We start from the raw sequence: 25793 nt of genomic DNA, 5'->3' as shown, positions 1-25793 counted from the left end.
ATGCTGGACGGAACCTGACTGTGCGACGTGTACAGGGTTGTTTCCTGTTTCCGATGGTGTACTTCACCTCGTTTCGCTCGCGGCTCCACCGCTCAGGGCCCTTTTTATCTAGCCACGGCTTTCAGTAGACTCAAGTCACTGACGACAAAATTGATGAGCAACAATGACCTTATGCGCGATTATGTCCAGGTGGTTCGAAACTACGTGCTTGCTGGCCACGCGGAAGAGGTCATCGGCCTGGGTGAGTTCCCAAAAGGGCCCGTTTATTACATGCCTCACCACGGCATGGCCCGTCCATGTAGTGAGACCACAAGATTAAGACCACAAATTGCTAGCGACCGCCGCACGTTTGTTGCACCCGTGGTTGGGGGCCCGACGATGCACCAAGAAGGAGCCAGCGCACGGACGAGGGGCGGCCCGCTGCGCTGGCGTCCCGGCCGGCGCCTCGACCCGCAACCTGATCTGTGCCCCGTATTCTCGGCGGACCACCTGCATCGTGGGAATCGCCGGCGCCTCCGAAAGGGGCGAAACCGTCGATGCAGCCGACGAAGAAGTTTGATTTTGTGTTTTCTTTTCTCTTCCTTTTCTCTCACTGCGATGTCTTTTGCAAAACAAACATTCAATCTTGAAGCGAACCCCCACGAGTGAGCATCGTTCCTTCGAGGCCCCTGCGTCCGCTGCAGATACGCCGCCCGAAAAAGTCTCACGCAGTTGTAGCCGTATTCGCGAAGTGACCTTCACAGTGTCGCTCGTAGCTTTTATTCCATATCCTTAAAACCGCCTTTGAGCGCCGACTATATCAGGCTTTTTCTGCTGAAATGGAGCAGCACTGGTTATGGGCAGGATGTTATCCAGGCGTTCACTGAGAGTGTAGCATTGAATAAAATGTCACGGGGTGGTTTAATTATAGCCTGTGCACGTAGCGGAAACAAGTTACACTTGCATCAATTTACAATTTATATTCCGCTAATAAGGACAACACGAGGCAAAAGAGAGTACTTAAAGCAAATACTTGGACAGACAGACAGACAGACAGACAATGAACTTTTAATGAGATCCTGAGGGACTAGCCGGTGGAGACCCGTTGGGGCCCCCGGCTCGCCGCTGGCTGCTCCCATGTCGGAATCGGGAGGCCAAGCCTCTCCGCTCTTTCACGGGCCCTCTGGACGGCCATGGACTGGAGCTTGAGTTGCGTACTAGATATGGCCTCGTCCCAGTCCCGTTCGCTGGTGAGGGACGTATCCCGTAACGCAGGACACTGCCAGAGCATATGAGGTAGAGTGCTAACCTCCCCACAATCCGGGCACTGTGGGTAAATTTCTGGATAAATCCTGCTTAAGAAACCTCGCGAGGGATATGACCTCGTCTGAAGCATCCTAAGCGTGATCGATTGTGATCTGCATAGATTTCGATGTGGAGGCGGGAAGCGCCTGCGTTCCTCTTTATAATGGGAGACGATCTCGTGAAAGGTTAATAAGGGGTCGCTGTGGCCTAATAAGGGGTCGCTGTGTACTTAATAAGAGGTACAAAATGAAGGTTGTACAGGTCTACGCCCCTACATCCAGTCATGATGACCAGGAAGTCGAAAGCTTCTATGAAGACGTGGAATCGGCGATGGGTAGAGTGAAAACAAAATACACTATACTGATGGGCGATTTCAATGCCAAGGTAGGCAAGAAGCATGCTGGAGACAAGGCAGTGGGGGAATATGGCATAGGCACTAGGAATAGCAGGGGAGAGTTATTAGTAGAGTTTGCAGAACAGAATAATATGCGGATAATGAATACCTTCTTCCGCAAGCGGTATAGCCGAAAGTGGACATGGAGGAGCCCGAACGGCGAGACTAGAAATGAAATAGATTTCATACTCTGCGCTAACCCTGGCATCATACAAGATGTGGACGTGCTCGGTAAGGTGCGCTGCAGTGACCACAGGATGGTAAGAACTCGGATTAGCCTAGACCTGAGGAGGGAACGGAAGAAACTGGTACATAAGAAGCCGATCAATGAGTTAGCGCTAAGAGGGAAAATAGAGGAATTCCAGATCAAGCTACAGAACAGGTATTCGGCTTTAAGTTACGAAGAGGGCCTTAGTGTTGAAGCAATGAACGACAATCTTGTGGGCATCATTAAGGAGTGTGCAATAGAAGTCGGTGGTAACTCCGTTAGACAGGATACCAGTAAGCTATCGCAGGAGACGAAAGATCTGATCAAGAAACGCCAATGTATGAAAGCCTCTAACCCTACAGCTAGAATAGAACTGGCAGAACTTTCGAAGTTAATCAACAAGCGCAAGACAGCTGACATAAGGAAGCATAACATGGATAGAATTGAACAAGCTCTCAGGAACGGAGGAAGCCTAAAAGCAGTGAAGAAGAAACTAGGAATTGGCAAGAATCAGATGTATGCGTTAAGAGACAAAGCCGGCAATATCATTACTAATATGGATGAGATAGTTCAAGTGGCTGAGGAGTTCTATAGAGATTTATACAGTACGAGTGGCACCCACGATGATAATGGAAGAGAGAATAATCTAGAGGAATTCGATATCCCAGAAGTAACGCCGGAAGAAGTAAAGAAAGCCTTGGGAGCTATGCAAAGGGGGAAGGCAGCTGGGGAGGATCAGGTAACAGCAGATTTGCTGAAGGATGGTGGGCAGATTGTCCTAGAAAAACTGGCCACCCTGTATACACAATGCCTCAAGACCTCGAGCGTACCGGAATCTTGGAAGAACGCCAACATAATCCTAATCCATAAGAAAGGCGACGCCAAAGACTTGAAAAATTATAGACCGATCAGCTTACTGTCTGTTGCCTACAAAGTATTTACTAAGGTAATTGCAAATAGAATCCGGAACACCTTAGACTTCCGTCAACCAAAGGACCAGGCAGGATTCCGTAAAGGCTTCTCAACAATAGATCATATTCACACTATCAATCAGGTGATAGAGAAATGTGCGGAATATAACCAACCATTATATATAGCTTTCATTGATTACGAGAAAGCGTTTGATTCAGTCGAAACCTCAGCAGTCATGGAGGCATTGCGGAATCAGGGTGTAGACGAGCCGTATGTAAAAATACTGAAAGATATCTATAGCGGTTCCACAGCCACTGTACTCCTCCATAAAGAAAGCAACAAAATCCCAATAAAGAAAGGCGTCAGGCAGGGAGATACGATCTCTCCAATGCTATTCACAGCGTGTTTACAGGAGGTATTCAGAGACCTGGATTGGGAAGAATTGGGGATAAGAGTAAATGGAGAATACCTTAGTAACTTGCGCTTCGCTGATGATATTGCTTTGCTTAGTAACTCAGGGGACCAACTGCAATGCATGCTCACTGATCTGGAGAGGCAGAGCAGAAGGGTGGGACTAAAAATGAATCTGCAGAAAACTAAAGTAATGTTTAACAGTCTTGGAAGGGAACAGCAGTTTACGATAGGTAGCGAGGCACTGGAAGTGGTAAGAGAATACATCTACTTAGGACAGTTAGTGACTGCTGATCCAGATCATGAGAGTGAAATAATCAGAAGAATAAGAATGGGCTGGGGTGCGTTTGGCAGGCATTCGCAGATCATGAACAGCAGGTTGCCATTATCCCTAAAGAGAAAAGTGTATAACAGCTGTGTCTTACCAGTACTCACGTACGGGGCAGAAACCTGGAGGCTTACGAAAAGGGTTCTACTTAAATTGAGGACGACGCAACGAGCTATGGAAAGAAGAATGATAGGTGTAACGTTAAGGGATAAGAAAAGAGCAGATTGGGTGAGGGAACAAACGCGCGTTAATGACATCTTAGTTGAAATCAAGAAAAAGAAATGGGCATGGGCAGGACATGTAATGAGGAGGGAAGATAACCGATGGTCATTAAGGGTTACCGACTGGATTCCGAGGGAAGGGAAGCGTAGCAGGGGGCGACAGAAAGTTAGGTGGGCAGATGAGATCAGGAAGTTTGGAGGGTCAACATGGCCACAATTAGTACATGACCGGGGTAGTTGGAGGAGTATGGGAGAGGCCTTTGCCCTGCAGTGGGCGTAATCAGGCTGATGATGATGATGATGATGATGCTGTGGCCGAGCTCCTCCGGATCCAATGTAGCCCCATCGCCGTCGCGGCGCGTTAATTCTCGCGCACGGCGGTGAGCAATTTCATTGGGGTTCGGGTGGTCCGGCAGCACGTTGTCGCCCATGTGAGCAGGGAACCATATAATATAATGCACGGGGTCACAATTAGTTCTGGACTTGTTTTTCAGAATCGCCTCCACCTGTCTCGCAACCATTCCCGAAGCGAAAGCCCTGACGGCCGCGCGTGAGTCAGTGTAGATATACGGCCTTTTTGAATCCTGCATCGCCAGCGCCACCGCCACCTGTTCTGCCACGTCGGCCGTCACAGCGCCTACCGAGGCCGCAGATAGGAGCTCGCCCTTTTCGCTGACCGCCGTGACCGTGAATTTACCGGAGCGCCCATATTGAGCTGCGTCCACGAAGGCTTCCATGCCGACCGTTTTCTTCAATATCGCCCTGGCACGAGCTGCTCGCCTGCCCGCATTATGTTGCGGGTGAACGTTTCTAGGGAAGGGGCTGACGACGTAGGTCCCTCTGGAGTTCTCGTCCAGCTGAACCACCTCGCTGTTGCTGTAACGTGGCTGCAAGCCCGCAGCCTCCAAGAGGCGCCTACCGGCGCTGGAGCCCGAAAGCCTCGTGATCTGCGCCGCTCGTTGCGCCTCTATGAGTTCGAGGGTCGTGTTATGAACGCCGAGCTTCATTAGCCTGTCCGTGCTCGCCGTGATCGGAATACCCAATACCTTCTTGACGCTTTTCCGCATCAACGTGTCAAGCTTGTCCCTTTCAGTCTTTGTCCACTGCAGGGCCGAGACCACATAGTTGATGTGGCTCATAAGAAAAGCGTGATGCACCCTAAGTAGGTTGTCCTCGCCTAGGCCCCCCTTCTTATTGGAGATTCTCATGATTAATCTAAGAATATTCTCGGTTTTGGCGGTCAGATGCGCAATGGTTTTGGCATTACAGCCCCTGGCATCGAGCAACAATCCTAGAACTCTAATCGAATTCACCCTGGGGATCTTCTGGCCGTCCCGCGTGTATACATCTATGGGGATTTGCTCGAGCGGCACGAGCCCCCGAACCCCCTGCCTTGCCGGTCTGTATAACATGAGCTCTGACTTGGTCGGGGAGAGTTGGAGACCCGTGCCCTCCAGGAAGGACTGGGTCACGTCCAAGGCCTCCTGGAGCGCCTGTTCCACGGCCGCCTCCGAGCCTCCCGGACACCAGATCGTAATGTCATCGGCGTACAGCGCGTGTCCCACGTTTGGCACGGCGGCCAGCCGCTTCGAGAGTCCGTGCATTGCAATGTTAAATAGGAGGGGGGAGATCAGCGCTCCTTGTGGCGTGCCTCTGTTTCCTAGCGGGAATGCTTCTGATTTGGTCTGCCCCACCTTGACGACTGCCGTCCTGCCCCTCAGGAAGGACTCCACAAACGCGAAAAATCTACCTCCCAAGTTCAATGCCGAAATCTCATTTAAGATGAAGTCGTGCGACACGGTGTCGAAGGCTTTGGACAAGTCTAGTGTAAGAATGCCCCTGACGTCTCTAGTCCTGTTGTCAATAACCTGTCTTTTTAGCAGTAGCATGACGTCCTGCGTGGAAAGAGATGGTCTAAACCCTACCATATTGTACGAGAACAACCCCTCCCGCTCTATGTGTTTTGAGATCCTGTTATGTATAGCGTGCTCGGCAACCTTACCTAAACATGACGTTAGCGAAATGGGCCGGAGGTTGTCCAGGCTTGGGGGCTTTCCAGGCTTAGGAATCAGTACCACCGTCGCCTGCTTCCACGAGTCCGGAACACTACCTTCCTCCCATACTTTGTTGATTTCCTTTGTAATGGTGCTAATGGACCGGTCGTCCAGGTTCCTCAAAACCCGATTGGTTATGCCATCCGGCCCAGGGGCCGACCTACCATTGAGATTGTAGAGCACCTCCCTGATATCTGCCTCAGAAAACGGATCATCGAGATTTGGGGCGTCCTCCCCCACGTATTGAGGGCGTTACCGTAGTTCATCCTTTCCTACCGGAAGATACTTCCTTGCCAGGTCTCGGAGAAGGGACGTATCGGAATGACCTTCCTGTTTTTGCTTATGCACAAGTCTATCTACGGAGAGTCTCTGATTACCCTTGGTCTGTTTATCATCGAGCAGGTGCTTAAGAAGGTTCCATTTTCCCCCCGTGCGCATTCGCCCGTCTGCTGCCGAGCAGGCTTCGTTCCATTGTTGCCTGTTGAGCTCGAGACAGTGTGCCTCTATGCTGCGATTAAGCTCCGCGATCTTCTTTCTCAGCCTGCGGTTTAGCCTTTGAGTTTTCCACCTCTCCAGCACAGACCTCTTGGCCTCCAGGAGATGCGCCAGGCGCGCGTCCATCCTGGGGGTCCTAAGGTCCGTGGATATTTCCTTGGTGGCCCTTTCAACGTCTATCTTGACCTGCGCGAGTAGATCCTCCAGTGCACCGTACTCCGACTCATCTTCGTCCCGTATCTTTCGAAAGAGATCCCAATCAACGTACTTAAATATCCTAAGCGGGGCCGCTCTGATTCTGATTGATAACGCCACAATGTGATGGTCGCTCCCTAAATTTTCTTGCAGGTTAGTCCAGGCTGCGTCAGTGTTTCTAACAAAAGCCAGATCTGGCATCGTGTCCCTCGAGACCGAGGTGCCTATCCTCGTGGGAAAGCGGGGGTCCGCCACTAGGGTCAACGCGCAGTCTTCTGCCGTGCTCACTAAGTTCACTCCCTTCGCCGTTTGTCTATTATAACCCCAGGCCATGTGCGGGGCATTGAAGTCCCCTGCCACTATCAGAGGGCTGGAACACTGGAGCGCGAGCGTCCCCTAGAACGGGAGCGCGCTCTGCTGACGGGGCGCCCGCTGGATCGGGACCGCGCTCTGCTGTCGGCGTGCTCCTTGGATCGGGAGCGCCCTCTCGTTGCCGAAAGGCCCCGGGAAGGGACCGCGCCTGGCACGCTGGTATCACTTGATCCTGCAGCAGCTTGCGCCTCCCGGGCGCGCCGCCGGCGCTGCCGCCTCCGACGCACTATGTACGGCACCTGGAAGCGCTGGCTGCACCTGCGGTCGGCGGTCGGGTGCGCGCCTCCACAGATGGCGCACTTTGGGTCGCACTGATGATCTTCTGGTGGGGAAACCATGCCACAACCGCGGCATTTCCTTTTGTCCTCGCCGTTAGGGCAGACGTCTGCTCTATGGCCGAGCTCTCCACACGTGTAGCAAACGTCTACTTGCCTGCGATACAGGGCGCAAGGCAACATGACCGTCCCGCAGACCACGTGATTGGGCACCCTTTGTCCTTCAAAGAGCACAACGATCGTGGGGGTCTTCTTGATTCTTCGTACTTCTAATGCCTCGGGGTTTCGGTGGTTGACAATGAGCGCCTTTAGATCGGCGTCGCCGATCTCGGGGTCCACCCCCCGCACCACTCCCTTGCAGGTGTCATCCGATGCCGCCACGTATGCTGCCACGTCGAAGGGTCCCTCCTTCGTGTGGATCCTCTGGATCTTGGCGTAGGCGGTTGCATTCGCTTCATGCGGCGTGGAAATAACTAGGATATTCTGGATGCCATTGGGGCACACCGTGTCATCCCGCACTTGCGTCGGCGCCAGGGCCGCCGCCATGGCCAGCGCCCGGGCGAGGTGTATCAAATCCGACTTCTTTAAGTCCAGCCCCCCTCGAGGTCGGACGATGATCTTGAATTGCTCCCTCGGTAATCTGGGGAGTCTCGAGGCGTCCACGATACGCTTCAACGCGCTCCGTGGTGCGGCAGTGCGGCTGCCGCGTTTCTCGCCTTTTTTCTTCGCTTCGGGCCCCGGCATCCGCGGCTAGCCCGGCCCGGTCTTCTTCTTCTTTTTGCCCAGCGCTGTTACCCAGCCTGAGCACTCCGCATCCTCCGGACTAATATCCATGCCTTCAACAATCACCACGCTTGGATTGGAGGCCATAGCACCGCGTCTCGCCGCCACTCGCCGAGCGTCTCGACCTGGCGTCTCGCCGAGCGGCCACCGCTCTGCCGTTAGGCTGAGCGCGTTAGGTTTAGCGGCGCGCCAGCGTGGTCCACCAGAAACAGCTCGGCGAAAAGTCACAAAAGCACCCACCGGTGAAAGTTCGGTGTCCTCCGGTTCCTTGCGACCAACCGCGTCGAATACTGCAATTGTGTAACGTGGCAGCCAAAAGAACCTGCCAAAAACATTTAACAAAACGGGAGCCGATATTCAGCCGTCCGCACTGGTCGGCTCTTCTTCTTCTTCCTCCGCAAATACTTGGAACTGGCTTTATTTCACGAACACAAACAATTTGTACTAGACACAATGCACCGAAAAACACTAACAATTAATTAATTTAATTAATTAAATGAAGGGCACATTAAGACTCTTAATTTGCCCTTCACTTTGTCTTCACCACTGTAATCGAAAACGAGCAGTGGAAACCGGCTGAAATTGTCGTGCGGCTCCGTTCGCCGTTCGCCGCGATCACCGCCCCCATTCGGCTTATCACCCAAGCGGCGGCTACGCTTGCCTTTCGGTGCCCAACAGTGCCGAGCTGGAAGTCAAACTCTGTTAAAGAAGTTGTTCAGGAACATTGGAGGTGGAATAACGTAGACTGTAGTCCGATACAAGTCCAGAGCAATGAGGCTTCTCGGCGTCAAAGGACCCCGTTCCAGCCACTGGTGTCGCTGCGTCAACGTGGCGTCGCGGCCGACCGCCTCACCTACGAGCGCCGTTGGAACCAGTCTTCCTGATTGCATGCGGACGTTCCGAAGAGAAAGTTTTCCGCGAGTACTGATTCCCGAGCGCCGAACAGCAACGCCCCGCCTCCTCGTTCCTCCCAAAGCTCGTACCAGACTTTCACCGTCCTTCTCGCATTTAGCTCGCGTGCTCTTTCCCGTGCAACTAGGGTGCGAGTACGACAAAGCTGCATCAAATTCCACTATGGCAGCGTCAACACGGCTCGGCCAAGGCGAGCACCACGCCCCTCGTCCGAATGGATATGAAAGGAGGCGGGCTTCAGATTGTGCTACAGTAACGCCGCAAGGTCACCCGTTTGTGTCTTCAAAGGAATACGGCGTGCTTCCGTTTGTGAGCACTTAGTTTCTGCGTTTCTGATACATCTCGCAAGGCCATGCCGCTCGTTCTTATCAATTCGAATGCGCGTTCAAGTCATGCAATCACCGAATTACCGTCGTCGTCGTCTTGCTGCTCTCGTTAAGTCTAGTTCACTGTACTCGCGTCCCACATGCATACACTTGATTTACACAAACACATTGGTATTCCCAGTAACGTTCTGTGGAACGCCAAACAATGCAGCATAAGCAGCTGCTTTTAATATGCTTAGCATAATGTCGATTCCCCCCATGCGTGGTATGCGCAAAATTTTTGTCATTCACGCTGACGATACAAAGGTGGTCTTTTCTCGAGATTCTGGCATCCAGCTAACAATGCAAACATCTTACTGGGGCAGCTACAAGTTTATTCACATAAACGTTCACTCACAGTTGATGTCGATAAATGCAAGGCGCTACTTGTTCGCCCAAAAAATAAGTGCAGTGGCCTGGGATCCTTACTTTATAAATCACAATAAATCGAATGCGCAAAATCGTTTATATTACTCCGAATAATAATCTCAAGAAATATGCAATGGAACGACATCATAAACCATATAGTATTGAAACCTTCTAAAGTCACAGGTTTCTTGTCATCTTGAATGACGTATTTTGCCCCCAAAACCAAAGTTCCTACTGTATCATGATTTTGTCGGCTCGCATATGCATTACACTAAACTAGTATGGGGGACTGCTACACAACCTAAACTTCAAGAACTAGCCTTCCTTGAAAAACGTGCTCTTCGCATGGTTTCAACTGATGCCGGAGACGCTCGAGAAAACGAATAAATATGGGCCAAGGAATTAAAACCACAATTAACTTGTATACGTATAAGCTATTACGCCCGTTAAAGAGGCACTTTGAAAAAAATTTTTTGCTTAGTTCCATCGCAATTGTATGAGCAGCCGTACCTACACGACTACAAACCACACAGGTCGTTACCAGCAGTCAGAACAAACTTTGGATGCCAAGCATTAGGATATCAATTAACACTAGCATTAAGCAAATTACCTGATGCATATCTTAATGTAGAGTAACTCGGCACAGCATAAGTTCTTTATTTTGTGCCGTTAGCAACCTCAGCGCCACTTTTTTAATTATAATGAGTCCAAAACGTCATTGATATCATTATAAACAATGTTCTTATCAGTGCGCTGTTTGCCAACTGCAAGCCAGTCTTTTGTCTTCGTCGTCTTCTTTTTTTGCTTTTCGTCAACAGCACGATTTGATATGCTGCTCTATTTCATTATTACTGTGTACTGTGCAAGTTAAACTGCATTTCCTTTATTATTGACAGGGAGAATATCAAGCATCCTGTTGTAAAGGGGGTGCGAACCTCGTCAAGCACGATTGCTTTTTTCCCACCTGCTCCATCTTAATGTATTGATGGAAATAAACTTTATTGCACTGAATAACCCGCCTTGGTGGCTTAGTGGCTTTGGTGTTTTGCTGCTAAGCACTAAGTCGCGTGACCAAATTTCGGCCACGGCGGCAACATTTGGATGGTGGCAAAATACAAGAACACGCGCCTACATAGATTTAGGTGACCCCAGGTGGTCAAAATTAATCCGGTGTCCCCCATTACGGCGTGCCTCATAATTAGATCGTGGTTATGGCAAGTAAAACCCCATAATATTTCGCATCATATAAAGCACCAAGCAAGCGCAACTTCAGTGAAAAGAAGGAATGCGCACTGCATAATGAAATAAACGATATTTCTCTCGTGCTTCAATGACACGCGATGAGAAAATGATAAAGCAAGCTTTTGGTGAGTGCTGTTGCGATAAGTCAGCACAGTTCTTAACATTTCAATAGCGCGAAAGGCTTCTCATATTTTCGCGTGTAAACGTTGAATCAATGGGCCCTCAAGTCTATCCTGTCGCGGACATCTATCAACAGCGAAATCGGTGATAGCCAAGCATTTGTACGATTTAGGAGCAATCCATGCACGACATCGGAATCTTTTCCACTACGCAAGACTCCTTGCCGGCCCACCTCCGAAGTGCTTCCGAACGAGAGGTTCTGGCCCAAGGCTGAGTTTCCATGAGGCCCTAACACGCATTGTGCATTGTATGTGGCCCAAACACCAGAACTCATATCCTGGCCACATTCCGCTTCTGTATTCCAGAATCCTCTCAAGACGCGTATGCGGCTGAAATTCTCTTTCGTAGCCATGCTTAAGGACACTAACAAGAAATATAAGTGATGTTTTAATAGTAAATTTCGTTTCTGCAATATCAAACTGGGCATTTTGCTTGGTAGGTAGGCAGACAAGCGCTGTAAAGCAGAATCCCGCATTCCAGCCTGCCTGCCCACTGAATTTAGGATGATTACGCTGGAGGCTTCCTTACTCGAAGTGGCCATTGACGGGGCCATGGTCGATTCCAGGGGATCTCCGATCAGTGTGCAAGCTTCATCCTGGGCTGTCCCGGGCGCTTGTTCATTGTGGGGCATATCTGCGCAAAGGAGTGAGGAAGAAGTATTTGCAGAAGAGTCGAAAACTGTACTCGTTGGGACCTATCTACGAGGAGAATACGCGGAGACAGTGGGGAAAGAACAGGATAAGATTAGACAACACGAGCGTAGAATAACCTTATAATTATTTCAGAAGCGAAATTATCATTTTAGTGCACTATCATTTCTATGACAACCTTCGACTGTGTAAAAATACGCCTACATTTGTGCGTGTTGCGCTAAAGCGGAGCCATGCTTAAAATTACGATTGCAAAATTTAATTTGTAGTGGAAAAGAAAAACAGACGCACACGAAAGGTGGAGAGAAGTCATTAATGAAGGGAAAGCGAGACATCCACCCACACGTCACTAATTGCTACAAAGCAAACCCATACGGGTTCCTCAAAAGAAAAGCCTCGCAGTTGAAGAAAATTAGTCTTGGTCCTGGGCTCGAACCCATGACCACCGCCTTTCCGGGGCAGCCGATTTACCATCTGAGCTAATCAGGCCACTAGCAGGTGGCAGGGCGAAGTCTAATTTATTCTTTTTCTTTCTAGGAACCGGCATGGGTTTCCTTTGTAGAAATTAGCTATGTCTGGGTGGATGTTTCGATTTCCCTTTATTAATTACTCCAATCTTGCTCATTGTAGGTCTGGTAAGGCAAGGTCTGCCTAGCATATTCCTCAAAATAAAAAGCTAACCCTGCTGAATATATCGTGTCTTACTATGAGAGTCAGTCAGATGCAATTATTGTAAATGAAATTATTCTACATCTATTATTTTGTGTTTACCTAAATATATAACAGCGAGGACGACGTCACACAAGTCTGGCGATTGTACGAGCAGAGTTATTTGGGAAGGTTTCTTTTTTTTCATTGTTACGTATTCCGATTCCGTGGCAGAACGGCCACCTGTAGTCGAGGAACGATCGACAAGCGCCGAGACCTGGAGATTTTATGTTTGAAATGCGCTTTTTTTTTGCGTTTCCTGACCAACCACATTGGCGCAAACATAAAAAAAAGCCAGTGTTGGCAGGTCTGGCAGTCTTATCTGAAGAAGGAAGCGTGAACAAAAGGGAAGCACTGCACACATAACATATTTCAGCGTAAATGGACGCTGAGTGATGAGAACATGGGCTTCAGCGAAGTGTGCGCTTCCCTCATCTCCTGTAGAAGTTCCGTTACCTGAAAAAAAAATTCCCGATTATGTCAGTATCTCAGACTTCACCGAGCACCATCGGCAAGGACTACGGAAGCCGCAAGGTAAGCACAACGCATTAGAGAAAGGATCGAACAAGAGCAGACACTCCCATAGAGAAGAATGGCACCGAGAGCGGCGCTGCTGCGCCGGCGTTGAGAGCGCCGCATGCGGGGCAAAATTCCGCTAGCGGGTGGCACGCCTCTCCCATCACTCGTTCGCACCGCCTTGATTGCCTCTTGCACTGCGCGTGCTTGGGCACGTTTCGTACCGCGCGCGATGTGTACCTACGTGTGTGTGCGTGGACGTTTTATTCGAAGGACGATGTACAGTCTGTTTCACACTTAGGGGAAAACTCGGAGCACATTGCATTGCGATGCGGCGAGCGCTTGAGTCAGGCGGCGGCAGCAGCCCGCGCAAGCTAAGGTGCTCGAGGGGCAGGGTATTAAACGGCGTCGTCTGCTACGGCGGCGCGCGCTGGCCGCATTGTCGGAAAGCGTTCTGCTGTCTGTTGCAGTGCGCCGATCTCATCGTTACTGCGTGAAATGAGCCGGTATTCTTTACTAAGCGTTGTGTGACACCCACTGATACGCCTCGAAGGCAAGTTCATCGCTGAAATGTGCAGGGCAGTAACAGACGACGTAATGATTCCATACATTCTTGACGGCCCGTTTCTGGAAGGCGACTATATATTCTAACACGATAGGCCACCGATCCACACTGCTCGTGTTGTGCAAAAGCTGCTGGAAGAGTGCGCCGTCACTCTCTTGGAGTGGCCGCCTGAATCCCCGGGCGCCAACATCATTTAAAATGCCTGGGGCTCGTTCAAAGTATCGCTGGCGCACGATCCCCTCTATCAGTCGCCCGAAGGTAGGCTTCGATCCACCATTGTCAGCGACTGAGAAATGCTGCGAATGGACACATCTCTGATCAAGTCACTCTACACTTCAGTGCCTTCCAGGATGAGCGCTGTCATCGCTTCCGCTGGGGACATGACGAGATACTAGCTGAAGTTCGGAGCCTGACGTGTCAAATTCCCCGCCGGTGGGCAGGGTATGTCTGGTGTAGTGATTGATTGTCGAGAAAAATCACTTCTATCTCAGTGTCTTAACCTAAAACATTCCTTTAATCGTATCCGTTTATTTCATCGTGTTCGACCCCCATAGTTATCATTGTCGAGTGCTTTGTTTTCCTTTCGAGTCAAATAAAGACTGAGCGCGTTGCGCGCATATCTTGGTGCGTTTTGTCGCTGCTCATTGCGCTAGCACACACAGTGAAGAAATATACGTGCACGCGCTCAGTAACCCGGCCTTTCGAAAGAACAAACGAAACATGCTGTCAAAAGAAGTTTGTGGAACTCCATTATCGCCAATGAAGGCTTAGAGTTCGGCGTCGCAGAACGTTTAGTAAAGAATATCAGCTCAGTTCCCGCAGTACCGATTAAATCGGTGCACTGCCCCTGACAGTGGCACGCTTCCCGACAATGTGGCCAGCACGCGCCGCCGTAGCAGACGACGCCGACCTCGACTCAGCCCCTCGAGCGTCTGCGCCTGCTCGAGCTGCTGCCGCCGCACGACTCCATTGCTTGCCCCATCGCGATGCAATACGTTCCGAGTTTTCCCTTAAGTGTGAAACAGAATGTACACGCTTCTATTTGCCTTTGAGAAGATCGGTACGCTTGACGATTATTTTTATGGCTGCAATACGGCGAAAGGGCAGTATCTGCTTAGCAATGTAAGTGACGCTGAGCAGGTAATTGGAAACGACATCGTATATATGTGCCGCCGGAGAAATCGTCGGCAAAAACGATGCGGCACATACATACGGCACATACGAGCTAAAGTCATTTTTGCAGTTTCTCAAAAAATGTTTGCTACAAATCCGTGTTGTCCCTGATGGTGACAACGGACTTCCATCGACACTGTGCGGAAATAAACAAAATATATCGCTGCATAGCACAAGTACGACATGCGCACACAACTTTAACTAGTACGTCCCCTACAATATTTCTTCAGTGATGCCGGCGCGACCAAGGCGCGGGCGTGTATCGTCCAGTAACTCGATTGATTGGTACAGTGGTGATGCAGGAATGAACTCTGTTCATGTTCAACGCATCGTGCACATATTCAATTTCTCGGCACGCGTGAACTCCGGCCACTGCTAACGCATACAACAGAATTGGTTTCCATTCTTGGGCAGCGCACACACAAACCAAACACGAGAAAGAAGACAGGGCAAGCGCTGGTCGAACAACTGGAAGTTTTTATATGAATAAAAGGATTATATACCGAGTAATCTGTAAATTCACGTGGGTTACATATGAAAACCGTAATACACTCAGGAGTGATCAATGAACAAGCTCGCTGCGTTTGCCAGTTGTTTAGTTGGTTCGGCGCACCGCAGTAATCCATGCCTGTCGTCTGATTTTTTCGTACCATTTTCTTGTGAATTGGCCGGATTTCACTGGTGGCATCAACCCTTTCGTGTTTACATTTCTGTCGTGATAGTTAACAACACAATCATAATTTCCGGCCATCTGAAGAGGCGCCGTCGCAAACAAGACGACTGAACGCGGGCGAGACAGTGAAGGACAGCGGCGCCGGAAACCTACACCCGTTGGAGGTGAAATCGTTCAGCCAGGGGAGAAACGAGCACTCGCGTCTAGGATGAAACTTGGCGTGCGGACGTCCATAGAGCCCAGGGGCCGAATCGACTGCAGCGCATCTAGCCGCCGGCGTTAATACCTGAACCACACTTCATGTTTCGGTTTAGGGCGCGCGCGATTTGAAAGACGCCCGTTGCTCTGATTGGCTTTTTTTTTTTTTTTTTTTTTTTTTTTGCTTCTACAGCTGAACCGCGCACGCGGTCTTCGTGCGAAATCGCTTCATTATTAAGATTGATTGCGAACGACCTTTACAAAACTCCATCGAATATGTGCCACATGCAATTTCATAAAGAGCAAGACGCCTTGTGAAATGTGGAAATGCTTATTTTATGATAAATAAATGCTCGTTGCGAGCTTTTTGTGCATTCATCGAACGTTGTGGCACCAAGTAAGCAGCAGTAGTTCTCGTAGGAAGCTCCACCGCATGGCGTCAGCTGAAAAATTAAATTACAAGCGAGTGTCATTTTGGTAATAACATATACGAATAATGCCTCAAGTAAAACTTGCTTGGGCTAGTTGGCTCATGCTTGAATTAGTAAAGGCAAGGCGCAGAAGACCAGGTCTCAAGAAGAAGAACACAAACGAAGAAGAACACAAACGACAGGACGAAGAACACAAGCGACAGGACCGGCGCCGGTCCTGTCGTTCGTGTTTTTCTTGTTGAGTCCTGGTCTTTTGCGCCTTGCCTTTACTAATTCCCGAATAATGCGTGTAGAGGCGAAACGTGCGAAAGTGGTGAATGGGCAGCATTACAAAGAAAAGCACTTCGCTTTTACACACACGGCGTAGAAAATACCCGAATCATCCGAAACAACACCGTACATACCACGAAAACATCCTATTTACAAGCATTCCCCTCTTCCCGGGCCTTACTTCCTTCAATTTGAGAGCACGAATACACGGGCTACTGCGCGTTTCCAGAACATGGCTACAACCGACGCGATAGTAGGCTACGAATATACAGAGGTGGCCACAGCACAGTCTCTGAACGAGACCATGCTGGACGCTTGCAGAATTCCTTCTACTCGCACTCAAGACAAATGCAGGGGTGCAATGCCTGTCTTCAGTCGTTCAGAAGACACAATTTTCGAATTACAAGTACCTGGCGTTTGAGCTCCTTGGCGTTATCTTTTGCACGTTCTGCTGGCGCAAGCAACACACACCCGTGTTATCGCTCTTGGCAATTGCTCGTCGCGTTCTCGGTAAGCGTGAGTGCTGAAAGAACGCTTAAATTGTTGCGGGGCCATAAAAATTGCCACAAACTTGTCGCACTAAGATTCAGTACGCGCCAAACTAACTTTGTCACCATGGCCGAGCTGCTTTTCGCTGCGTCACGACATCAGTGGCGAGCGTGCCTAAGTACCAATAAAAAAGTACTGAAAATAATTTTCAATGATGTTGGACGTCAGAGAAAGCGCCACGAACTTGTCAGTGGATTAAAGCTCGAAACTTAACTGTGCACCGCCGCCGAGCTATTTTTTGCTAACCGCGTCGCAGCGCCAGGCGTGACCGCTGCGCTTGAGAAGTACCACAAAAAGCAACGAGATTAGTTACAATAACGTTGCGGGTTAGAGAAAGCGCCAAAATTGTCGCAGTAAGATTCAGTACACGCGAAACTGCGTCACAGCGCTCTCTGGGGCTAGCATGCCCAAGAACTATTGAAATAAGTTAAAATGATATTGGGGCTCATAGAAAGCGTCGCAGACATCTCCCAGCACGAATCATTAATTCAAATTAACAGCGCCACGACGGCCGGGTGGTTTTTCGTTAACTGCGTCACAAGTCTAGCCTATAGGTGCTGTGCCGTAAGCCTAATTGTTTGAAACGCGTCGCAGACTGTGGAACAAAATTTCTCACCTTGCCGTAGTCCAATAGTACATTGGTGCCATGTCGAAGTTCAGAAAGAACGCAAGAATTTGTCGGGAGCCCACCAAACCAGGCTAAATCTAAAAATATAAAACAGGGAGGCGGGTCGCCGAACAGGCTAACGTTCAGATGCGCAGCCGATCTCGCTGGCTTCGGCGGTGTGTCGGACGAATGACGCATGCATCTGGCGCGTCATTCGCCGCAACGGTAGAAAGCCGCACAGCTTAATTTATTTATATGCAGATATTTTTACTTTTGCCGGCAAAGAGTTAAAAAAATGAACCAATTTGGTGTTAATACTAGCGTGACGTATTTCCTGTTGCCAGTTTTCGCCGAGTATCCCCTCCTGCTTAATTTCTTTCTCTGTGATAACGCCAACACAAGCACGCCACCTATGGAGTAATGGTACTAAAGACATTCTGAGCAAAAGGCACAGTAATAGGGGGAATGAAAGACAAAAGGGCACTGGCGCTGAATATCAATCACTGGTTTATTCACACAAATGACTTATATACACGCAAGGGGGAAAGACAATAAAGATATCCAACGTCACATATCAATAATGAAGATAACACAAAGAAGAGAAGGGCCGGCCGATGAGGGTGATCAACTGAAGTAGAGTTTATCAGGCGGATGAGTGTGGATAAAATATAAAATAAAATATTGAAAGAAACAAACAAGGAAAACTGGTAACATGGAGAAAACTTTTGCCGATCTGGCGCCTTGAGGGAATCGAAGTTATGCGAATCATTTTGCAGGTAATTGGCTATAGCATAGACCCTGCGGCAGCGCGCTTTGATCGACTCCTTGGCTCTCTCGATCAACTTGGAGCAGATGCTCATTGTGCAGGTTGGACATGGTTAAGGTGAGAAAAAGCGCGGGTTTGCCTAACGACTCGATCATTGCGAACGCGTTCCCTTCCTGCGCACCCAATAGTACCTCTGTAGCCCGCCATCAGACAGCTCAACTAAATCTCTGAAGAACGCAATGTCCGAGAGGACGCACTTCTCGATGAAGCTTCAGCCTTCCAAGAGCTTCTCTGTGAGCGTCAGGAAGCTGATTGGCATGCACGGGTTGGGAAAAAGTGCTTTTCAGTCGCTCTTCAGTCGACGGTGGAAACCACCACCCACTGCACGGCAGCCGACATGCCCGGATCTTCTTGCGCACGAACGCCGCCTGGCTCGGCGCAGGTAGTCCGCGAGAATCAGAAGCGCGAGTTGGATGACGGAGCTCGAATGACGGTGCTGCCGCGCCCGGAACGGGAACATGAGCACATGCCTAGCGGCTCGAGTTGGTAAGCATCCTGCGGCGCAATAGGCTAGCTACATAGGCATACACTTAAGCGGTCGGTAGTTTGGAAGGAATGCTTAACAGTAAAATCCGTACCACACATCAGCTTCCACTTCATAGGCGCCGACTACGGGGGTGACAGCGAGGGGGCTAGGGGACCGGAGCCCCCCCCCCCCCCCCCCTAAAGTGCCATTGCTTTAGCTCTGTTGCACACATCATTTGAGATTTCTTTTGAGGCGCCTGTACTTTTTCACTTAAACCTTTATTATGGATTAAAGTTTACTGCATCGTTTTTAACACGGGCGTGCACGGCATTTAATTCATAATTTCACTTTATTTCTGCTAATTCTGACAATAGGAGGACAAGCGCAGTAGTAGCACCAGCCGCAGCTACCTAATCCGCACTTTTTCATTTATACATATCTTTGTTTTAAATTTCCAGTCAACACCATGCACATACACAACATATTATATTTTATCCACACGAAAATGAAAATGTTGGTGCATGTTCACCTTGCTTCAAATATATATTCGTTCTTTCTTAACCCTAAAAAAACTTGTAGACTTCAGTGAACCTTTCGGCAGATTCTTGTATGAATGCCCTGTAAAATGTGCGTGAACTATATGTGTCTCAGTATTGCCTCTATTTCCAGTAGGCAATGCTAACAACTCATGGAAAAAAAACATTCTAATAATATACATTTATCAGGTATGGAAAATGGCGACTTGCATGCAGATGTCATGAATATATTATAAAGGAGATTTATTAGGGTTCGTAGCGACCGCCGGTTCTAGCATGCACCGAGCAGCTCCCGAGCCCGAGCCCCTGCCGCGCGCTTGATGCTGCCGATGCTGCTGACTCTGAGCGCACGTTGGTTATCGTCCTTACAATGGCCCCGCGGAAATAAAGGAGCCATCCTGGCGACTTAGTTTTCTGGAAGGACGGTAGAATGGCTATACGGCTTGAGACGCTGAACGTGAACGACGTCGCGGTTACGACGTCGTATGTCGGACGGCTGCGTTAGCAGCTCAACCAGTTAATTAACGGGTGATGTTCTCTTGAGAACGCGGTATGGTCCGTCGTACTTCAGAAGGAGTTTTGAAGCGATCCCAGGCGTGCAGTGCGGCACTAACAACCAGACGATAGCGCCCGGGAGAAAAGTGGGAGTAGAGTTCTGGGCATCGCGAACGGCTTTTTGACGGTTGTGGCCATCCGAGGTGAATCGGCGGGCCAGCAGGCGGCATTCCTCGGCGTGTCTGGCGCCTTCCGCGATCAGCAAGCATTCGGATAGGCCCGGCCGGTAGGGCAGAATGGTGTCAATTGTGTGCGAAGGATGACTTCCGTAAAAAAGGTAACAGGGTGAGAATCCGGTAGTGGCCTGAGTCGCGGTGTTGTAGGCGTAGGCGACAAACGGAAGAACTAGGCCCCAATTAGAGTGATCAGGTGAGACATACATGGCGAGCATGTCACCAAGAGTTCGATTAAAGCGTTCCGTCGTACCGTTAGTCTGTGGGTGATAAGCAGTGCATTTACGATGAACAATAGCGCATTCAGCAAGCAGTCGTTCGATGACTTCAGATAAGAAGGCGAGGCCTCTGTCGCTTAAATGTTCACGTGGACCTCCATGACGAAGGAGAAAACGGCGAAGTATGAAACTGGCGACCTCTTGCGCTGTAGCATTTGGTAAAGCAGCAGTCTCCGCATAACGGGTTAAGTGGTCTACCGCAACGATTATCCACCTGTTGCCGGTAGGAGTCAACGGAAGTGGCCCGTAGAGGTCTATGCCCACGCGATCAAAGGGTCGGGATGGGCATTGTAAACGCTGGAGTTCACCGGCGGAGTTGTGCGGTGGCGCTTTGCGGCGTTGGCACTCACGACAAGAGCGAAGGAACCTTCGAACGAAATTGTACATTCCCCGCCAGTAATAGCGGTGTCGAAGTCTTTCGTAGGTCTTGAAGACTCCCGCGTGGCCACACTGAGGGTCGACGTGGAACGAGGAGCAGAGCTCTGATCGCAACCTTCTCGGAATGACAAGTAACCAGGTGCGTCCCTCTGGGGCATAGTTGTGTCGATATAATAGCTGGTCTCGAATCGCAAAATGAGGAACTTGGCGCTGAAGCGTACGTGACGCCGGAGCTTTCGACATATCCGAGAGAAGGTCGAGCAGAGATGCAATCCAGGGATCATTACGCCGCGCAGCAGCGATAGTGTCAACGTCCAGAGAGGATAACGTGCACTCGCAGGAGGAGTCGTGACTGGCTTTCGGGGGAAGCGACGATCGGGATAGCGCGTCAGCGTTTGAGTGCTTTCGCCCGGAACGGTAAACCACGCGGATGTCATACTCTTGGATTCGCAATGCCCAGCGGGCAAGGCGGCCCGATGGATCTTTGAGCGTCGACAGCCAACATAGTGCGTGGTGGTCGGCCACTACGTCAAACGATCGGCCGTATAAATATGGGCGAAACTTGCCAAGCGCCCACACAATGGCCAAACACTCCTTTTCTGTAACGCTGTAATTGGTCTCCGCCTTGGTTAACGTGCGACTCGCGTATGCGACGATGTATTCTTTGTGGCCAGCTCGACGCTGTGCCAACAGAGCGCCAAGGCCTGCACCGCTTGCATCGGTATGGATTTCGGTTGGCGCTTGAGGGTCAAAATGGCGATGGATGGGTGGCGTCGTGAGAAGACGGCGCAAGGTTGTGAAGGCGTCGTCACACGCTGGAGACCATGATGAGAGATCTCTAGCGCCACCAAGGAGCTGCGTGAGAGGCGATATAATTGACGCAAAGTTTCGAACGAATCACCGCAAGTAAGAGCAGAGGCCGATAAAACTGCGTAGCTCTTTCATAGTGGTAGGTTTTGGGAACGCAGTAACAGAACGTAGCTTCTCAGGATCCGGGCGAATGCCCTCCTTTGACACGACATGGCCTAAAATTCTGAGCTGACGAACAGCAAATCGACACTTCTTCAGGTTAAGTTGCAACCCGGCGTTGGTCAAGAAGTGAGTACGTGCTGGAGGCGGAGCAGGTGCGTTGCAAAATCAGGGGCGAACACTACAATGTCGTCAAGATAGCAAAGACAGATTTTCCATTTGAGGCCACGCAGAACATTATCCATCATTCTTTCGAATGTAGCAGGTGCATTGCAAAGTCCGAAAGGCATGACGGTGAATTCATAGAAGCCGTCTGGTGTAACAAAGGCAGTTTTTGGGCGATCGGCCTCTGCGATCGGAACCTGCCAGTAGCCTGACCGTAAATCCAGCGAAGAAAAGAACTCGGCTCCTTGCAAACAATCCAGAGCATCATCGATGAGTGGTAAGGGGTAGACGTCCTTCAGTGTGATCTTGTTCAACCGTCGAAAATCAACGCAGAAGCGCATGGAACCATCCTTTTTTGTGACAAAGACCACGGGAGAGGCCCATGGGCTTTGGGAAGGTTGAATGACGCCTCGACGGAGCATGTCATCGACCTGGTCTGCAATGACGCGACGTTCCGTAGCGGACACGCGAGTTGGTCTTTGTCGCAGCGGTGAGTGAGAGACAGTGTCGATGTAATGCTCGACCGTCGATGCACGGCCAAGAGATGTTTGCGCAACGTCGAAATAACGGCGGAAGTGCTGAAGGACTGCGAGAAGTTGAGATCGCTGCGAATGCGTCAGATCTTCGGCGATGAATGGGCTGAACACACCAGTCCATGTTGAGTTGGGTACGGAGAGGGAACTCAGTTCATGGACGGCAGTAGAAGGCACTTCGTCGAGGACGGAGACAACTCGTGTTGAATCGACTGACTCGACGTAACCAAGGCATTCGTGGCGGAGCAGTGATAGCGGCGATGAAAGATGACTGTAAATGGGCATCGTGCTAACACCGGCAGCAAAATCAAGAGCTGCAAAGGGCAAAGGAAGCGCTTTTCGGGTAACAAAGGGATGAGAGGGCATGAAGAAGACCGTCCCGTCAGATATGGTACTTAAGAAGACTGGTACGAGTGCTGAAGAGCACGGAAAAATACAGGTGTCTTCATTCACGACAATTTTAGCGGCAGGATGAGCATCGACGGACGCCACGTCACCAAGGCGGAAAAGTTCAATCTCAGCCCAAGCGCAACTGATGATGGCATTGTGGCGTGAGATAAAATCCCATCCTAGAATAACGGCGTGGGAGCACGATGAAAGAACTATGAATTCAACCGTGTACAAAACGTCCTGTATGGTCACACGGGCAGTACAAGCAGCGGTAGGGGAAATGGGTTGAGCACTCGCCGTTCGAAGCGACAATCCAGACAGAGACGTCGTCACTTTGCGAAGCGACCGGCAAAATCTTGCATCCATAACTGAAATAGCGGCACCGGTATCGACGAGGGCGACTTTAGCGACATTTTCGACAAACACATCAATGACATTGGCAGGTAAAGGAGGAGGACTTCGGCATGTCGACACTTGCGCAGTTCTTGCTTCAGGAACTGCGTCGTCTAGTTTCCCTCGTCGTTAGCGATGGGTCGTCGACGCGTAGGGGAAAGCGATCAGCGACGTGGAGAGGGCGATCGGAGGCGTTCGAAGCGAGGACGGCGATCAATCTGGGAGCGAGCTGGTGATGGGTCGAAGGGTCCGTAAGGCGCATTTGAATCAGGCGGCACATAGGGCGCTCGGCGATCGTCATCGAACGCCTGCGATCGGCGGCGGCAGAACCTTGCGACATGACCGGGATACCTACATGGGAAGCATATAGGGCGATTGTCCGGCGTACGCCAAGGCTTAGCGATGGTAGTGTTGGTCCAGGAGACGGGAGGGGGAGGGGGCGTGGCACAGGCTGCTGGAAGCGACGCACAGGTACAGTGCGAGGGGCAATTGCAGCAACCGTAGCATAAGTGACTGGTGTAGTCACGACATCCTGCTGGTGAACAGCCGGCAGCGCTTCCGCGACCTCTTCATGGATCACGTTACGGAGATGAGACGGCAAAGTGCTGGCAGACTCCTGAGTAACGGACACCAGAGATAGCTGTCGTGCGACTTCTTCGCGGACACAATCCTTCATTTGGGTTATCAAGGAGGCTTGTTCTTGGCCGGTGATCAGGCTGCAGAGTGACGCCGCATTTGGAGTGGGATGTCGCCTTGTCAGAGCTCGCTGCTTACGTAATTCGTCATAGCTCTGGCACAAGCTGAAGACATCGCCCAACAGTGCGCGCGTCCTTGGCCAGAAGCATCTGGAACGCGTCATCGTCGATTCCCTTCATGACGTGCTTGATCTTTTCCGCTTACGTCATGGCAACGTTCACGCGCCTGCACAAATCTATAACGTCTTCTATATAGCTGGTGAATGTCTCATCCGTGTCAAGTGCGCGTGTACGCCAACGCTACTCGGCTCGGAGTTTCCTGACGGCGGGTCGGTCAAATACTTTTGTAATCGACGTCTTGAACGCCGACCACGTTCGGATATCCCTCTCGTGATTTCTGAACCAGAGACTGGCCACGCCCGCGAGGTAGAATGATACGTAAGCCAGTTTGTCCGAGTCATTCCATTTGTTGTGAACGCTCACCCGTTCGTAGGACGACAGCCACTCTTCAACGTCGTTGTCGTTGGTTGCGCTGAAGATGGGAGGCTCCCGTTGGCGAACGGTACCAGGGCAAGGGACGGGTGGCGATGGAAGAGTCTTCTGGTCGGCGTCCGGCATGGCGGAGGGTAGCGTCCGAGAATGGAGTTACAGGATGGTAGAATGGAACGTTACCCAGCACCTCCACCACTTATAAAGGAGATTTATTGTGGTTCGTAGCGACCGCCCGTTCTCGCATGCACTGAGCAGTTCCCGAGCTGGAGCCTCTGCCGCGCTCTTGATGCTGCCGATGCTGCGGACTCTGAGCACACGTTGGTTATCTTCCTTACAATATAATTCACTCAGTAACCGAAATGAGGCCTAGCCAGATTCACTCAATATCGGAATCTCTCAGCCATGCGCTGTAGCGACTGCAATGTGTTTTGGACTCACCGTAAAAAACAAAAAAAGGTGGCTCCAGTTTGGCCGGAAAGGCTAAGCAGCGTTAGTGATATCGATGTATGACAGTTACACGAAGGAAGATTACACCACGGAGAGACGCCACTCCATAGGCGCTGCGATGGACTCAGACTGAAATTGAACTTTCTTTTACTATGAGGTCTTCTATGCTCATTTAAGGCCGCCACTTCAGCGAGCATTTCCGTGAACAGTGAACACACGAAGTATATTCAAGTCCAACTATTACACATAGTCACGTTACTACATGTAGGCGTATGACAAAAACTATTAAGTTTAATGCAAGCAGACAGTTCACGTTCGACACCTTCACTGAGAGTGCTCCTTCGTCGTCGTCGGCCTCAGCTTCTGCAGAAGCGGTAAACCCACTACGCAGGCAACTGTTATGCTCCTGGCATTAGCCCCCTTCCAGAATGCATCGTCTCGATGCTTCAAATGGCAATATATATATATATATATATATATATATATTGCAACGGGGGTGTTCGCCTAGCAGCACTAGCTCTAGGTTGCAGCGGTAGGTTTAAAAACAGGTCGGTGCTGCGAAACGGGTCTTCTCATTCACTAGCACCATGCCCACTGCCCAGTGCCTTCAGTAAAATCACTCCGCACCGAAAGAGTAGCCATCCTAGCGACCTAAGGGCAGGAAAACACAGAAGGGTCATGGCACTGCTTGAGCCGGGAGACGTGCACAATTTCCTGGCCGCGACGACGCTGGTCGGAAGGCGCTTCCGTTGGCTCGATGAGGTAGTTGACCACGGATGTTTTTTTCAGTACCCGATAAGGACCGTGGTACTTGGAGAGCAGCTTAGAGGAAAGGCCTGGAGGAGTAGAGGGCACCCACAACCAGACCAGCGAGCCAGGAGCAAAGCACGTAGCCGCAGTAGATGAATCATGGCGATGCTTTTGGCGCCACTGGTCCTGGGATGTCAACGGACGAGCGAGCTGGCGACATTCTTCGGAGTAAGCAGCCGCTCTAGAAACAGTCGTGCACTCCGAAGCATCTGGTCGGTAAGGCAGAATCGTGTCCATAGTGCATGAAGGTTCGTGTCCGTAAAGGAGAAAGAAAGGGGAGAACCCAGTGGTGCTTTGCGTGGCGGTATTGTAAGCGTAGGTGACGAAAGGCAGAATGCGATCCCAAT

At 50.4% G+C, this 25793-nt stretch overlaps 1 long non-coding RNA gene across 1 annotated transcript in view; it reads right to left on the bottom strand.

Moving 5' to 3' along the window:
* Positions 1-11507: 11507 nt before the first annotated feature.
* LOC129386681 (uncharacterized) overlaps positions 11508-25793 on the bottom strand; it is a 107510-nt gene continuing 93224 nt past the window's right edge. Inside the window, exon 3 of the long non-coding RNA XR_008613979.2 lies at positions 11508-11633. This is a non-coding gene — a long non-coding RNA (uncharacterized lncRNA). The remainder of the gene's footprint in view (positions 11634-25793) is intronic.

Source organism: Dermacentor andersoni, chromosome 4 (assembly GCF_023375885.2).
Source record: "Dermacentor andersoni chromosome 4, qqDerAnde1_hic_scaffold, whole genome shotgun sequence".
Classification (NCBI taxonomy): domain Eukaryota; kingdom Metazoa; phylum Arthropoda; class Arachnida; order Ixodida; family Ixodidae; genus Dermacentor; species Dermacentor andersoni.
Note: the sequence above shows the minus strand (reverse complement) of the source record. Positions and strands in the feature narration are given on the sequence as shown.